This window comes from Alexandromys fortis, unplaced genomic scaffold (assembly GCF_014885135.2).
Source record: "Alexandromys fortis isolate MF-2015 unplaced genomic scaffold, M_Fortis_MF-2015_v1.1 scaffold_35, whole genome shotgun sequence".
Classification (NCBI taxonomy): domain Eukaryota; kingdom Metazoa; phylum Chordata; class Mammalia; order Rodentia; family Cricetidae; genus Alexandromys; species Alexandromys fortis.
In genome coordinates this window covers 13,835,201-13,849,296 of record NW_026067913.1, presented here as the reverse complement: position 1 = coordinate 13,849,296, position 14,096 = coordinate 13,835,201, and the positions used below count along the sequence as shown (strand labels likewise).

The 14,096-nt window shown below is 37.7% G+C and overlaps 1 non-coding gene across 1 annotated transcript; it reads right to left on the bottom strand.

Moving 5' to 3' along the window:
* Window positions 1-845: 845 nt before the first annotated feature.
* LOC126499630 (U1 spliceosomal RNA) lies at window positions 846-1,009 on the bottom strand. Its single transcript, XR_007591128.1, has one exon. It is a non-coding gene; the product is annotated as a U1 spliceosomal RNA (small nuclear RNA).
* Window positions 1,010-14,096: the final 13,087 nt, after the last annotated feature.

Sequence of the window (14,096 nt, the reverse complement as noted above, 5' to 3'; positions counted from 1 at the left end):
TGGCACCAAAACAATACCAAATGTACCCAGTATTGGTCCATGGCCAATACTAAGATCCCAGAAAAAAAATCAACACTTTCAGAGCCAAATGAATGGCAAATGAATTTTGGCAAGTTGCCAAGAATACAGAAGGGAAGGGTGGTCTTTCCAGCTGATCATGTTAGTGAAACTGAATTTCTACACAGAGAAGAATAAAATTAGAGTTCTCTTTCTCAGAGTACATATACACACATACACATATGTCAGGGCATATCCAAGGCCAAATATAAGAGAAAGCTGTGAAGCTGCTAAAATAAACCACGGGGAAAGTTCAGTGATACAGTTCAAACTAATTAACTTTTTTTCAGAAACAAAGGTAAAAATAGACAAATGTGCTTACATCAAACTCAATGTCTTCTACACAGCAAAGTAAAGAATCAACTTTACTTTCCAAAGATGGAAAAACAAACTATAGGATGGGAGAGATGTTATATAGGATGTTAATGTATATTTTAAAAGATAAAAATATGAATTGTTATAAAGAACTCAAAGAATTAAATAGCATGAAAGAAAGTAATCTACCTAAAATGGGCAAAAAGATAATAGAAATAGCTCATAGAAGACAGAATGGCCAATAAGTAGAAGAGGAATTGGTGAACATCACTTAGGACCATAAATAAACGTGACACATACCACAGTGAGGTACCACTTCACAGCTGTAGGAATGACTATGTCACAAAAGTAAAGCCATCTTGGAAGGATGTTGAAGACATGATGTCCTTACATATTACTGATGGAAGTGTGGATTAATGCAACACTATAGAAATAGCATAAAAGGGTCTCAACAATTTTTTTTGTACAATTGCCGGGGGAGAGCGCGAACACAGTCCCCCACTAACAAAAATTATGCATTCGAGTTTCCCGCATTTGGGGAAATCGCAGGGGTCAACACACCCCAAGTGCAATGGGTGAGCCTCGCCCTGGGAAAACCACCTACGTGATCATGGTATCTCCCCTGCCAGGTAAGGTAAGTCAACAATTTTAAAGTAAAACTACTACATGGTCCAAAAATCTGCCTATTGGATATGCAGCCAAAACAAAGAAAACTTTAATCATTACATTTAGGAGACTATCCCCCAGTTAATGTAACATGGCTTACAGTAGCTAAGATAGTCAAGTATCATCAGATGCATGAAGAAGGAAAGCAAATTACATGCATATAATCGTGCACAGTTTCTATAAGGCTGAACCTGAATGATGGTTCAAGAAGAAAGACACGGAAAGTTGAAAGGTTGAGTGTTTCACTCACAAGTGGAATCTCTACCAGCTGATCTTGCAGAAGGAGAGAATGAAATGGTGGCTAACAGAAGCTGGAGTACTCTAGACGGTTGCTGTTCAAAAATATTGAAAGAAAGAAGATCAGCAGTTCCATGGTACCTTAGTAGTGACAGTATCCTGTGTTCTTGAAAAGTGAAAGATTGAGCTCTGAAGATGGCTCAGCAGACAAAGGGATTTGCTCCCAAGTCTGGCAGTATGAATTCATTTCCAATGACCCACATGGTAGAAGATAAGATCTAGTTCCTGCAAGTTGTTTTCTGGCCTCCACACACATATGTGTGTATGTGTACACACGTGCACTCTCTCTCACACCCATACCAAAATGAATAATATAAACTTGATTTTTTTAAAAAATAAGAAACATATAAAAACTTGTTAAATGTTCTCAGAAAAAAAATGATTACTATGTGAATCTGAACATTTGGTAATTAGGTGTGTGTGTGTGTGCGCGCGCGCGCGTCTGACTTTCTTTCTGTGTTTACACTTTGTTTATGTGATAAATACCTACAATTCTATTTGTCTACTCAATAAATTGAAATTAAAATTTAAATACATTGCTTTCTTTGGTATCTCCTTTCTTAGCCAGCAAGATATATGTGATACTGTCCTTTATCCTTGAAAAATTCCTGATAATTAACTTCTTTTGTATTTCAAATAATTGGTTCAAATAATTTCTGATGTTGAGCTAGAGCAGCTGTTTTGCTTCATGAAGATGAAGGTGTAGGTTTTGCAGCTTGGACCTGGACAGTCCTACATCCTTAAAACCCTGATAATTTTGTGGAAACTCCATACCAATTTTTCACTGACAACTTTCCAACATTTTTTCACGATGAAAAATAAAGTTGGCTATTAAGCCACTACCTGTATTTGGCTGTGCTATAGTTTTACTTGTACCTATTCTAACTGATGCAATAATCCTATCCCATATTTGCTTAGACTATATCAACACAAATGGAGACATGTTTGTGTTCTGAAGTTTGTCTACTCTCTACCACATGGACATTTTATCAGATCCTGAATAACTGTCTGACAGACACTTGATGCAGAGTTTTCTGAAATTTTAAAAGGTGAAACTATTATGGCCTCCATGATTCTAAGTTGGGCATTCCTGGACCACATTTTTCTTTATTAATGGAAAGTGTTAAATGAGTTCTTAGTTCAAGCACTTAAAATGATTAAACGTAACCAGCCAGAAAGCCAAGCTGCCAAAATGGAAAGTGCAGAGGGAGTGAAATATCAGCACAATTTTAACTTCCTATTTGCAGCAAAACAGTGATTTGGATGGTACATTAGGCTCTCATTGAGTTCAGCACTGACAGTCCATCAGATGACAAGGACTCAAGGCCAAGATGTCAGAATTATCTACTTCATCGAAATGCTGGGGCAGAGGATGGTATTATGCTCTACAAAAATGATTCATCCCTGCACAGATACATTTTGTTTTATGTTACTTTTATAGAACTGTATTTAGGAGCAATTTATAAATACTTTTCTCTATTTTCTAGTAAAGAAACATAAAAATGTAGAGAACTGTGCATATTCAAGGTTAACAGGACCTATGCAAACACACAACAGGTATGCCCACTCTTCTTTCTGATGTTGCCCCTTCATTTTAATACTACAGCCATTTTATCTCAAAGGTAATTTCCCAGTGACTTCCAATAATCAAGAAATGGCTTTTTTTAAAAATTTCTTTTCCTTACAATATTTTACATTTATCTTTTAGAATAGTTGTCTGATGTCCTCCTCATAGACTGTAAGCCCATCACACATGGGGGCTAAGCTTGCTTCTGTGTGTTTGCAATTGAAATTGAGCCTGTCAGTCAAGGGTTTTGGAATAGTGATGCTGCTACCAGGAAATGGAGTTCTTTCTCCATCTACACAATGTATTCATAACATGGTCCATGCTTAGGTTTCTTAAATTTGAATAACCTGAGGAAGAATTACCTTCTTAAAAGAAACCATATGCATCATTTCTAAAAGCAGCAGCTACACACAGCAAACTTAATTTTTAGTTGTGGAAACTCATTCCTTTATTTGACTTATATATAAATTAGGATATTTTTCTATATTTGGGGAAATTTCTCATTTAAGAATTCTGAGTCAAGTTATCAAAAACCATAGACCCCCTTCTTTAAAAACTCATGAAGCTTGGGCAATTTTTTAATACATTTCTTGCTGAGTTGGAATCAGGAGGTAGCTATCATTACTTCAGATTGCAACTACTAAGTACAAAAGGATGTGAAAACGGGGGATTCCCCAAGGAAGGATGGGAAATGAGGCACGTGACTGCATCTTCTGTTGGATGTACGATGACTATTCTTGAGGCACGTGACTGCATCTTCTGTTGGGATGTACGATGACTATTCTTGAGGCACATGACTACATCTACTGTTGGAGTGTACGATTACTCTTCTTGGTTGTCAAATTGAGTGCATCTGGATTTAACTAAAACCCCAAACTATGGGATATGCAGGTGAGGGATTTATGCATATTTCGAAGGGGGAATATGTATTTCTAATCATGATCTTTGAGGTAAAAATATACAACTTTAATCCAGATCTTGAGGTGGGAAAACAGACCTTTAATCCAGATCTTTAAAATGTGTCTAACTGAGCCACACCTTCTGCTGGAAGCCTAGATAAGGACATGGAAGAATGAATGTTCTGTTCTTTGCCTGCTTGCTCTCACCTTGCTATCAAGCCCATTCCTTCCCTCAATGATATAGGACCTACTTCTTCAGGATTACTTGAGCCTATTCCATTCCAGTATAAATGGAAGACCTGTTGAGACCCCCATTATTGGCAACTAACTGAACAACGACTTGATTGTAGGACTTTCTGTTCTTAGCTAACCTTTTTTGGATCAGCTGGACTACAGCCTAAATCATTCTCATAAATCCCCTTTCAATAAATATCAGAGGGACTCATTCTCTAAGTTCTGTTACTTTAGAGAAACCCAAATAATACAGCATGTAAGAGTGGGCTGCCATTGATATATATCCACTCTTCCAAAGCAGTCACTCACAAGTTATAACTCCTGAAGTGTCTGCTAAATGCTGGACATCAGTTTGTTTACTGGTGATACATGTAACATGAAAGATTAGAAATTTCCACATTAAAAAGATAATTGATACAGATTTGAACTTTCTTTCCTGACTTGCTATTCCTATTCTTATAACTACTAAGCATGAAATTACTGTAACACACAATGGGACCCCACATTTTATTGTCTGCCACATAGAATTATTCCTAAAATACAGCCAAGGAAGTATAATGTGTGTCACTGAATGAACTAGCTTTCCCATGTAGTGGTTCATGCAGAAACAATTGGTTCCATTAAACAGTAGGATGCCCTACTAAAGTATATTTTCCAGTGTCAGCCACAAAGGATTCAGGAGCATAGCATATCATCATATAGAGTGACATGTTATCTGACCCCCCCCCCCAACACACATACACACACACACACACACACACACACATTGCTAAAGTCCTATACAGTACAGAAAGATTCCAATGTTAGTTTGGTTGGGGAGAGCAATTGATTCTTTCTTAACTTGAGAATCTTCGAAGGCAAAACCCATAAAAAAAAAATTTCCTGGAAGTCTTATTTGGCAGTGGTGGGAAGAACATCAGGATGAATTAAACAAGATCAACAAGAATCATTGAGAATGGGCCTTTTCCTGTGGCCGCCAATATAAGCAAATGTGCCTCAGAATTTCCTTTATGGAGTAAATGACAGAAGCTTTCATGTGCTGCCATGGCTCCCTTGCACAGAGATGGGTCCTGTATTTGTCTTCAAATGCTGAGAAGGTTCCTAAACCATTTACGACAGTCTCAGAATATTTCTGGACCAAGAATAGGGGAGCCATACTTCTATATAAATATGTTCTGTAGAGTATGTTGATGGGTAACATTACAACTTGTCCCTTTGATTAGCTATTATTGAGAGGATTGGAGCTGGACTGTGGAGAAATGATTTCTTAGGGCACTGTCTTTTGTGCTGAAGGAAGCCACTGAAGTTGATGTGGGGCATTCTGTTAGAAAAAAAAAACTAGTGCAATTTTGAATTTCAAGGAAAAATAACGATATGAGTTAGCAAGTATCCTAGTTTTGTTCCCATTTGCCGTGATAAAACGCCCTTAAAAAAACTTACCTTAATAAATAGTTTTCTTCGGGTCCCAATGCCTTGTTACTTTCCATCTTTACAGTCAAGGCCTGGGAACATGAGGTGACTAGGAACATCCTCAGCTGAAAGAACCAATGAATTCATTCTTACCAGTGCTCAGCTTGGCATCTCCCCTGTCATTCAATACAGAACCCCAAACCAGAGAATGGTGGCTATTCCCACCTAATTAACTTAATGAAGACCATCTTCCTGTGAGAGTCAGGTCCACCTAATGACATAATATAGACATTTTCTTTCCAGGAGATTATAAATTATATCACGTGTCAAATGCCTCTGACCATCACTCTCTCCATGTTCCCTTTTAGAGACACCTTGTACGGAACTCTCTCTGATCTTACTTCCCAATGCTAGAATTTCAGGCATACACCATCGCAACTATTTTATGTAGTTTTGAGATGTATACCCAGGACCCTGTGTGTGCCAAGCAAGCACCCTGCTCACTAAGCTACACTACCAGCTAGAAATAACCATCTTTAATATTGATGAATCTGAAAATAAATATATGTTGACTGTCTACACAAATGAGTAAGTGATCCACATATAAATTCTGCTTGCTGTCAAGACTCAGCACTCTCCTTCCTATCTCGAAATTCTTTCCGGCGTGTGCTTTCAGAGGCAGAGCCCTTCCTCAGCACACTGCACTAAAATGCTTTGCCTGCCTGCCTTCTGCCTAGGAAATGTCCTACTTATCTGGATTCTGCCAGGAAGATTAATTCGCACTAGGCATGAAAGGAGAAACCAAGGTTCTTTTCAGTTGACAACATTTAAGATTTCTTATCAGCGTATACACACATTACCATAATGTTGAGAAAATAAGGTAAGCTCAACTCTGCCTGTGAGGGGATCCCAACATGTCTGTTGCAGTTCAGATTATCAAGTTTCCAATGCATGACTGTTATAAACATGAGGGCAGATTAATCAAACAAAGTCAGGACTGACATGGGGTAGGAAAAGGTTATAGTTGCCTTATCAGAAGCATTGGGATTGATGTATTCTCTGCAAAGATGAATCTTTTGTATTACTTTCTGAAAGGATAATAACTAAATGGGTGGGTGTAGCAGATATATCTTAACTGCTTTGGAGAGAGACAGTGGGCTACTTCTGGGTCAACATTCTTATTGATAATCTGCGGGTCATGTTTGTTTTAAAGTATTTGTAGCTAACAGAAAGGGAATCACACAATTAAAAACATGTGGTTTACACAGCAGGTGAAGGTTAACAATTAGAGAGACAGGAGCCAGATCTTTTGAGGGATTTTCCCAATGGGACTAGACTGAACCAGTGGTCCCCTAACCACAAAGCAAGATCAGGGTCTGAGAAGAAGGCATGTCCCATCTCTCATCGAGGCTCCCATGGAAAGTGTGGAGAGAGTTTTGGCTTTTGCTTGCTTGTTTGATTTGGTTTTACATTAATTTCATGATAGATTTAATTGTTTCAAACTTTAAACAGGAAAATTATTGAATTTGTTTTCTCTCTTTCTTTTTCTATTGATTTTAATAAGCAAGCAGTAAACATTATTAACCATGAACTGAGCATCATAGCTCATACCTGTAATCTCAGCACTTGTTAGGTTGAAGTGGAAGGATTTAAGACCAGCCTGGGATAAGCAATGAGTGCAGGCATTCTTGGGCTGGTGATGAAGGACAGCAATAGCCATGGACCCATAATGGCATAACACTGGATCTCTTACTTAGCAGCTGTATGAGTTTAATCAAGTCTTACTCCATCCCTCAATGATCTATTGCAAAATGATAGGACCTATTTCATAAATATTATAGAGTATTAATAATATCCACATAAGAAATTCCCGCATGGCTCATGCAAAACATAGAATAAATGTCATTTCTCCATTGTTACTGTTGGTGATATTATCATATTTCATTGGTAAATTTTGTTTTTGTTGCAGCTCTTTGTACCACTTTTCAGTTTCCCAATTCAGTGTGCCCATATTGGATTCTTTATACATATTCACATATTAGCTGTAATGTTAAAAATAACATTTTTTCATTAATTATGACAAGGACGACTTGTAAGATGTAGGAAACCAGTTAAGAGATCAAGAATCTAGGCAGCTGCTGTTAGTTTGGATGTCTTGTTGAACTCTAGTAGGAAGATTAAGGACATGGGCAGGAAGATACTCATCAGATAATATAATAGATTATTCTCTGGAGGTAATTGAGAGAGGAAGAGGATGCTTGAAGCATTGAAACCTGTGCCAAGTTGTATTTCTTCCTATGCTTAATAGGAAGTGCATTTGATTGTAATTTAATCTTCTAGAAAAGTATAAAAGTCTCTTAATTAGTTTACAATATTATGTTCTAAGTATATGATTTCAATATAAATTAAGAAATATTTTTACTTTATTACATATTATATAACTCTATGCTGTTCATATCTGAAATATCTTCTGATAGTTAACATCAAGGCTTTTTTATAATTTTATAATTATCATTTTTATTGAGTGTTTCCTGAGTTTTATATCCATCAAGAAATATAGAAACATTGCTCACTCTTGCAGAATTCCCTGATTCCTTTGACTACAATCCTCTCACACATTTCCTTTCAACTCATTCTATTCAATCACTAGCAAAAATGGAAAGGTTTGTTTTTCTGGATGGAGCATACTGCTTCATATTGCTGTTGTTGACTGAACCATCTGAAACCTGCCTAGTCCTTCATGACCATTTCTCAAACTTTTCAATGTACATTTGTTGTAAAAACAAAAGAGGTGCATTCTTCATAATCATATTTTTGTTCAGTATAATATGTTACTCCCCATTATCCTGTCCTGATCCATCCCGTTCTCTTCCTCTTTTTTTCATATAGTCTTTCATCTTATTTGGTGATATTAATGATAAAGCTTGATTAGTGCTATCAATTGTATTCATTTTAATATAATTTAATTTTTTGATAATTTCTTACAAGAGTACAGTATTTATATTATTTCCACCCTCATTATCCCACCCCAGCTCCTCCTCCCATGCCCCATCACTCTCAAATTCATGGCCACTTATGAGCCTATGTACCAATAACTCTAAAAGCAACAACCCATTCATGATACTGGGATTTGTATATAGTAGCTTATGGTGCCTAGCTGGGGAATTGATTCTCATTTTAGTACAGATCCATTTATAATAAGTGTATATATTTATATGTATATATATATATATTTTAAAAGTTCAACAGTAAAGGGTTACCGTATGGATTTTCGACAGGCTTTCATGTTAGTTGTTTCTCTTCAAACTCCTGTCTCTACCCTGTACTCCCATGCCCCACTCCATTTAATTACTACTGTTCCACTTTGTCCCTTCCTCATTATTAACATTGTATTCTATTTTCCCATCCTGTAAGATTTCTTCATTCTCCACGTGTCTTATAATTATTTCTATAAAACTTTTTAGGTATTCCATATTAAACACATATATCTAAATCTAAAGCCTTCCAGGGGCAAAGGTGTATAGATTTTAGATGATATATTTAGGGCCAAACACTACCTATTCATTTATTCTCTGCCTTTCACCAGTCATGGGTCTCTGTATTAACTATTGAAGACTACAAAAAGAAACTTCTCTGTTGAGACCTGAGCACTGGACTAATCTATGACTATAAATATAAATATTTAGAAGGAAGTTTGCTACTATGTAAAGTTAGGGAATATGTAATAATAAATTCTACTCTTAAGACCATGACTAACCTAGCCTTGATCTTATGTAGGTTTACAATATCAAGCCTGAGTTCTCTCCTATTAGTATTGAAACTAAATATAAATCAGTTGGTTGCATTTACACCAATATTGCAACAGTTGCATACATTGCCAGGTTACTCATTTGTAGCAGGCTTTCATTTGTCTACCACCAGCTCCCAAATCATGACACAGAGACTTATTATTTATCAATGCTCAGTCTTAGGCTCAATTCTTGCTAGCTCGTATAAATTATTTTAACCTGTTTCTCTTCATTTACATTTTACCTTGGGCTTTTTACCTTTCATTCTGCATCTCCTAGTTTCACTATTTCCTCCATGTCTGCTTGTCTTGCCTCAGGCATCTCCCTCTCTTCCCTCATTCTCTCTTTTCTTTACTCCTACTTATTTTCTCTGCCTTCCAGCCCCACATATCCCTCGACTGCTTAGCTGTTGGCTACTCAACTTTTTCTTAGACCTATCAGGTGCCTTAGGCAGGCAAGGTGAAACAGCAATACATCTTTATTTAATTAAACAAATGCACTATAAACAAAAGTAATACAGCTCTACATAATTAAACAAATCTAGTATAAACAAACATAACATACCTTTACAAAGTTGAAGCAATATTACACATTAGTCATTACTTAAGATTTCAGGGTTCACAGTTTGATAAGACTTAATAACTTCTCTCCAAGCATTGTGCATAACACCTTTTGACTCTGTCAAAGTTAGACATATTCTCTCTATATTTTGTAAATCATTTTGGAAAATAGAAATTTTATCATTCTATTTTTGAGTGTGGGAAGAAAGTCTTATTTCTTGGTTTAAAAGATAATTATATTTTGTCTCAGATGCAGAGTTGAAAGTAATTTTTTGGCAAGTTTAAGATTTTTTGAAATTATAAAAGATGGTTTTATTACTGGTTGTTTTTTAACATTTTATATTCAACATAATAATGAACTGGCTCTGCTTCAAATTAAAAGCTCAGACAACATGTAAAGAATAACAATTGTATTTTTAAAATTTGAGCTACCTTACTAGTGGTGTCATTGTTTTTTATTCAATTTTGTAGATGTTTATCACGTCAGTAAATAGAATGAGAAAGATAAAATTTAGTAAATAAAATTTTTAAATCATCTAAAGCAACAAAAATGAAGCATTATGTGTCATTAAATTAATTTACTGACATTAACTAGAACTTGAAATTTTGTGATAATCTTTGGCACACTTGTAATCAATTAGACTTTTTCTTAGCATGTCAGATATTCCAGCTTACTTTGGGCCTACAATCTACTGGGAAAAGCCATTTATTTTTATGTATCTGGCTTAGGCAGAAAGTGCTCTTTTCTTGACTCCAGAAACATTTTTAAGTCACTGTTTTTTTTCTTTCCTTTGCTTTTTTTTTGTTTTCAACATCCTGAACACAGTTTCTTTACCACTTCTCCCAGTTACTTCCCCTCACCCCACGTAAGATTTGAGTCCTCCGATTCCCTTCAAAAAATAGTAGGCCTCCAAGGGATAGCCGCCTAACACGGCATAAGAAAATCCAATACCACTAAGCACAAACCCTCAAATCAGGAATGGCTGAGGCAATTTAGCAAGAGGAAAATAATCCTAAAAGCAGACAAAAGAATCAGAGATGCCCCATTCCCACTGTTAGGAGTCCCACAGAAAATACAAGGTTACAAACATAAGATATGTAGAGAAATCCTCGTGCAAATCCATTCAAGTTCTGTGATTACCACCTCAGTTTCTCTGAGCCCTGTGAGCCCTGCTTAGTTGGTTCTGTGGGTCACATTCTTATGGTGTCCTCAACTCCTGGCTACTACAATATTCCTTCCCTCTTCCACAGGGTTTCTAGAGCACCAAAGGGAGAGATACAATGGAGGTTGCCAATTTGGAATCTCTTTACTCCTAATGTTTAGTTGTGGGTCTCTGCATCTGTTCCCATCAGCTGTCAGCAGAGCCCTCTCTGATGCCAACTGAGCTAGACACTGATACGCAGTCTATATGGTTCCTGGACATCCAGGTACTGCTCATCATGGGCCCCCTTTCATGGCAAAGGACTCAAATTAGATCAGTTTTTACTTTGCCACCCCTGCAAGTTGTGTGTCTCTATTGCCCCAGAATATCTTGCAAGCAGGATAGATTCTAGGTTAAAGGTTTTGTAGCTGGGTTGGTGTCTTAGTCCCACCACCGGGAGTTCTATCTGGTTATAGAAGCTCTATGTACTCCATTCATAGGAGTTTACACTTGGTTCACTTTACAGATACCTGGGAATGTATACTGAATTGATTTCAATGTGAATGGATGAAAAACGAAATTTATGCCCTGGCATGCATGGGCAGCCCAAATATGGTGGTTCTGTTGAACTTATCTATATTGGGTTTCTAAGTTTGATGAGAATGACTGACCAGGTCTCCTCCTCAAGAGGGCACCAGATCTTATGAATGATGGTTGTGAGCTACCATGTGGCTGCTGGAAATTGAACTTAGGACCTTTGGAAGATCAGGGAGTACTCTTAATTATTGAGCCATCTCTCTAGCACAGGTTTCAACACCCCCCAAATGCCCTCCAATTTCACTCATCTCTCTCCTTACTCATCTCCCTCCATTCCTTTCCTGATACCTGATCCCTCATAATCCCATTCATACCCACCCCAAGTACACCCTCAAAATTCTATTCTATTTCCCCTTCTCAAGTGGTCCGTGCATCCCCCTCAAAGCTCTCCTTGTTACTACTTAATTTCTCTAGGTCTATAGACTATACCACAATTATCCTTTACTTAAGAGATAATATCCACTTACAAGTGAATACAAGCCTTGTTTGTCTTTCTCAGTTTGGGTTATTTAACTCTGGATGCTTTTTTTCTAATTCAATTTATTTGCTTACAAATTTCATGATGTCATGTTTCTTTTAACAGCTGAGTAATACACCATTGTGTGAACGTACCTCATTTTCTTTATCCATAATTCTGTTGAGGGACATCAAGTTGTTTCTAATTTCTGGCTATTATGAATAATGCAGCTATATACAAAGTTGAGTCAGTGTCTTTGTGGTAGAATGGACTGTCATTTGGGAGTATACTATACAGAGTGATATAACTGGGTCTTAAGGTAGATTAATTCCAGTATTCAGAGGAACCACCATATATATTTCCATAGTCGTTGCACAAGGTTGAACTCACAACAGCAAAGTTTCTCCTGATCCACATTCCTACAAGCTTGAGGAGTCCTTGTGTTATTGAACTTAGTCATTCTGATAGGCTTAAGATGGACTCTTAAAGTGGTTTTGATTTGCATTTCTCTGATGGCTAAGGATATTGAAGTGTTTCTCAGCCACTTGAGATTCCTCTATTTTTAGACCTGAACCACATTTTTTTAAATTTATTTATTTATTAAAGATTTCTGTCTCTTCCCCACCGCCACCTCCCCTTTCCCTCCCCCTCCCCCAATCAAGTCCCCCTCCCTCGTCAGCCTAAAGAGCAATTAGGGTTCCTTGCCCTGTGGGAAGTCCGAGGACCACCCACCTCCATCCAGGTCTAGTAAGGTGAGCATCCACGAAACTGCCTAGGCTCCCACGAAACCAATAGGTACAGTAGGATCAAAAACCCATTGCCATTGTTCTTGAGGTCTCAGTAGTCCTCATTGTCCACTATGTTCAGCAAGACCGGTTTTAACCCAGGCTTTTTCAGACCCAGGCCAGCTGGCCTTGGTGAGTTCCCGATAGAACATCCCCATTGTCTCAGTGTATGGGTGCACCCCTCGCGGTCCTGAGTTCCTTGCTTGTGCTCTCTCTCCTTCTGCTCCTGATTTGGACCTTGAGATTTCAGTCCGGTGCTCCAATGTGGGTCTCTGTCTCTGTCTCCTTTCATCGCCTGATGAAGGTTAATATTCAGGAGGATGCCTATATGATTTTCTTTGGGTTCTCCTTCTTATTTAGCTTCTCTAAGAACCCGAATTATAGGCTCAATGTCCTTTATTTATGGCTAGAAACCAAATATGAGTGAGTACATCCCATGTTCCTCTTTTTGGGTCTGGCTTACCTCACTCAGGATAGTGTTTTCTATTTCCATCCATTTGCCTGCAAACTTCAAGAAGTCCTTGTTTTTTACTGCTGAGTAGTACTCTAATATGTATATATTCCATACTTTCTTCATCCATTCTTCAATTGAAGGGCATCTAGGTTGTTTCCAGGTTCTGGCTATTACAAACAATGCTGCTATAAACATAGTAGAGCATATACTTTTGTTGTGTGATAAGGCCTCTCTTGGGTATATTCCCAAGAGTGGTATTGCTGGGTCCATGGGTAGGTTGATCCCAAATTTCCTGAGAAACCTCCACACTGCTTTCCAGAGTGGTTGCACAAGTTTGCATTCCCACCAGCAATGGATGAGTGTACCCCTTTCTCCACAACCTCTCCAGCAAAGGCTATCATTGGTGTTTTTGATTTTCGCCATTCTGACAGGTGTAAGATGGTATCTTAAAGTTGTCTTGATTTGCATTTCCCTGATCGCTAAGGAAGTTGAGCATGACCTTAGGTGTCTTTTGGCCATTTGAACTTCTTCTGTTGAGAGATCTCTGTTCAACTCAGTGCCCCATTTTATAATTGGGTTGATTAGCCTTTTACGGTCTAGTTTCTTGAGTTCTTTATATATTTTGGAGATCAGACCTTTGTCAGTTGTGGGGTTGGTGAAGATCTTCTCCCAGTCAGTGGGTTGCCTTTCTGTCTTAGCAACAGTGTCCTTTGCTTTACAGAAGCTTCTCAGTCTCAGGAGGTCCCATTTATTCAATGAGGCCCTTACTGTCTGTGCTGCTGGGGTTATACGTAGGAAGTGGTCTCCTGTGCCCACGTGTTGTAGAGTACTTCCCACTTTCTCTTCAATCAGGTTCAGTGTGTTTGGA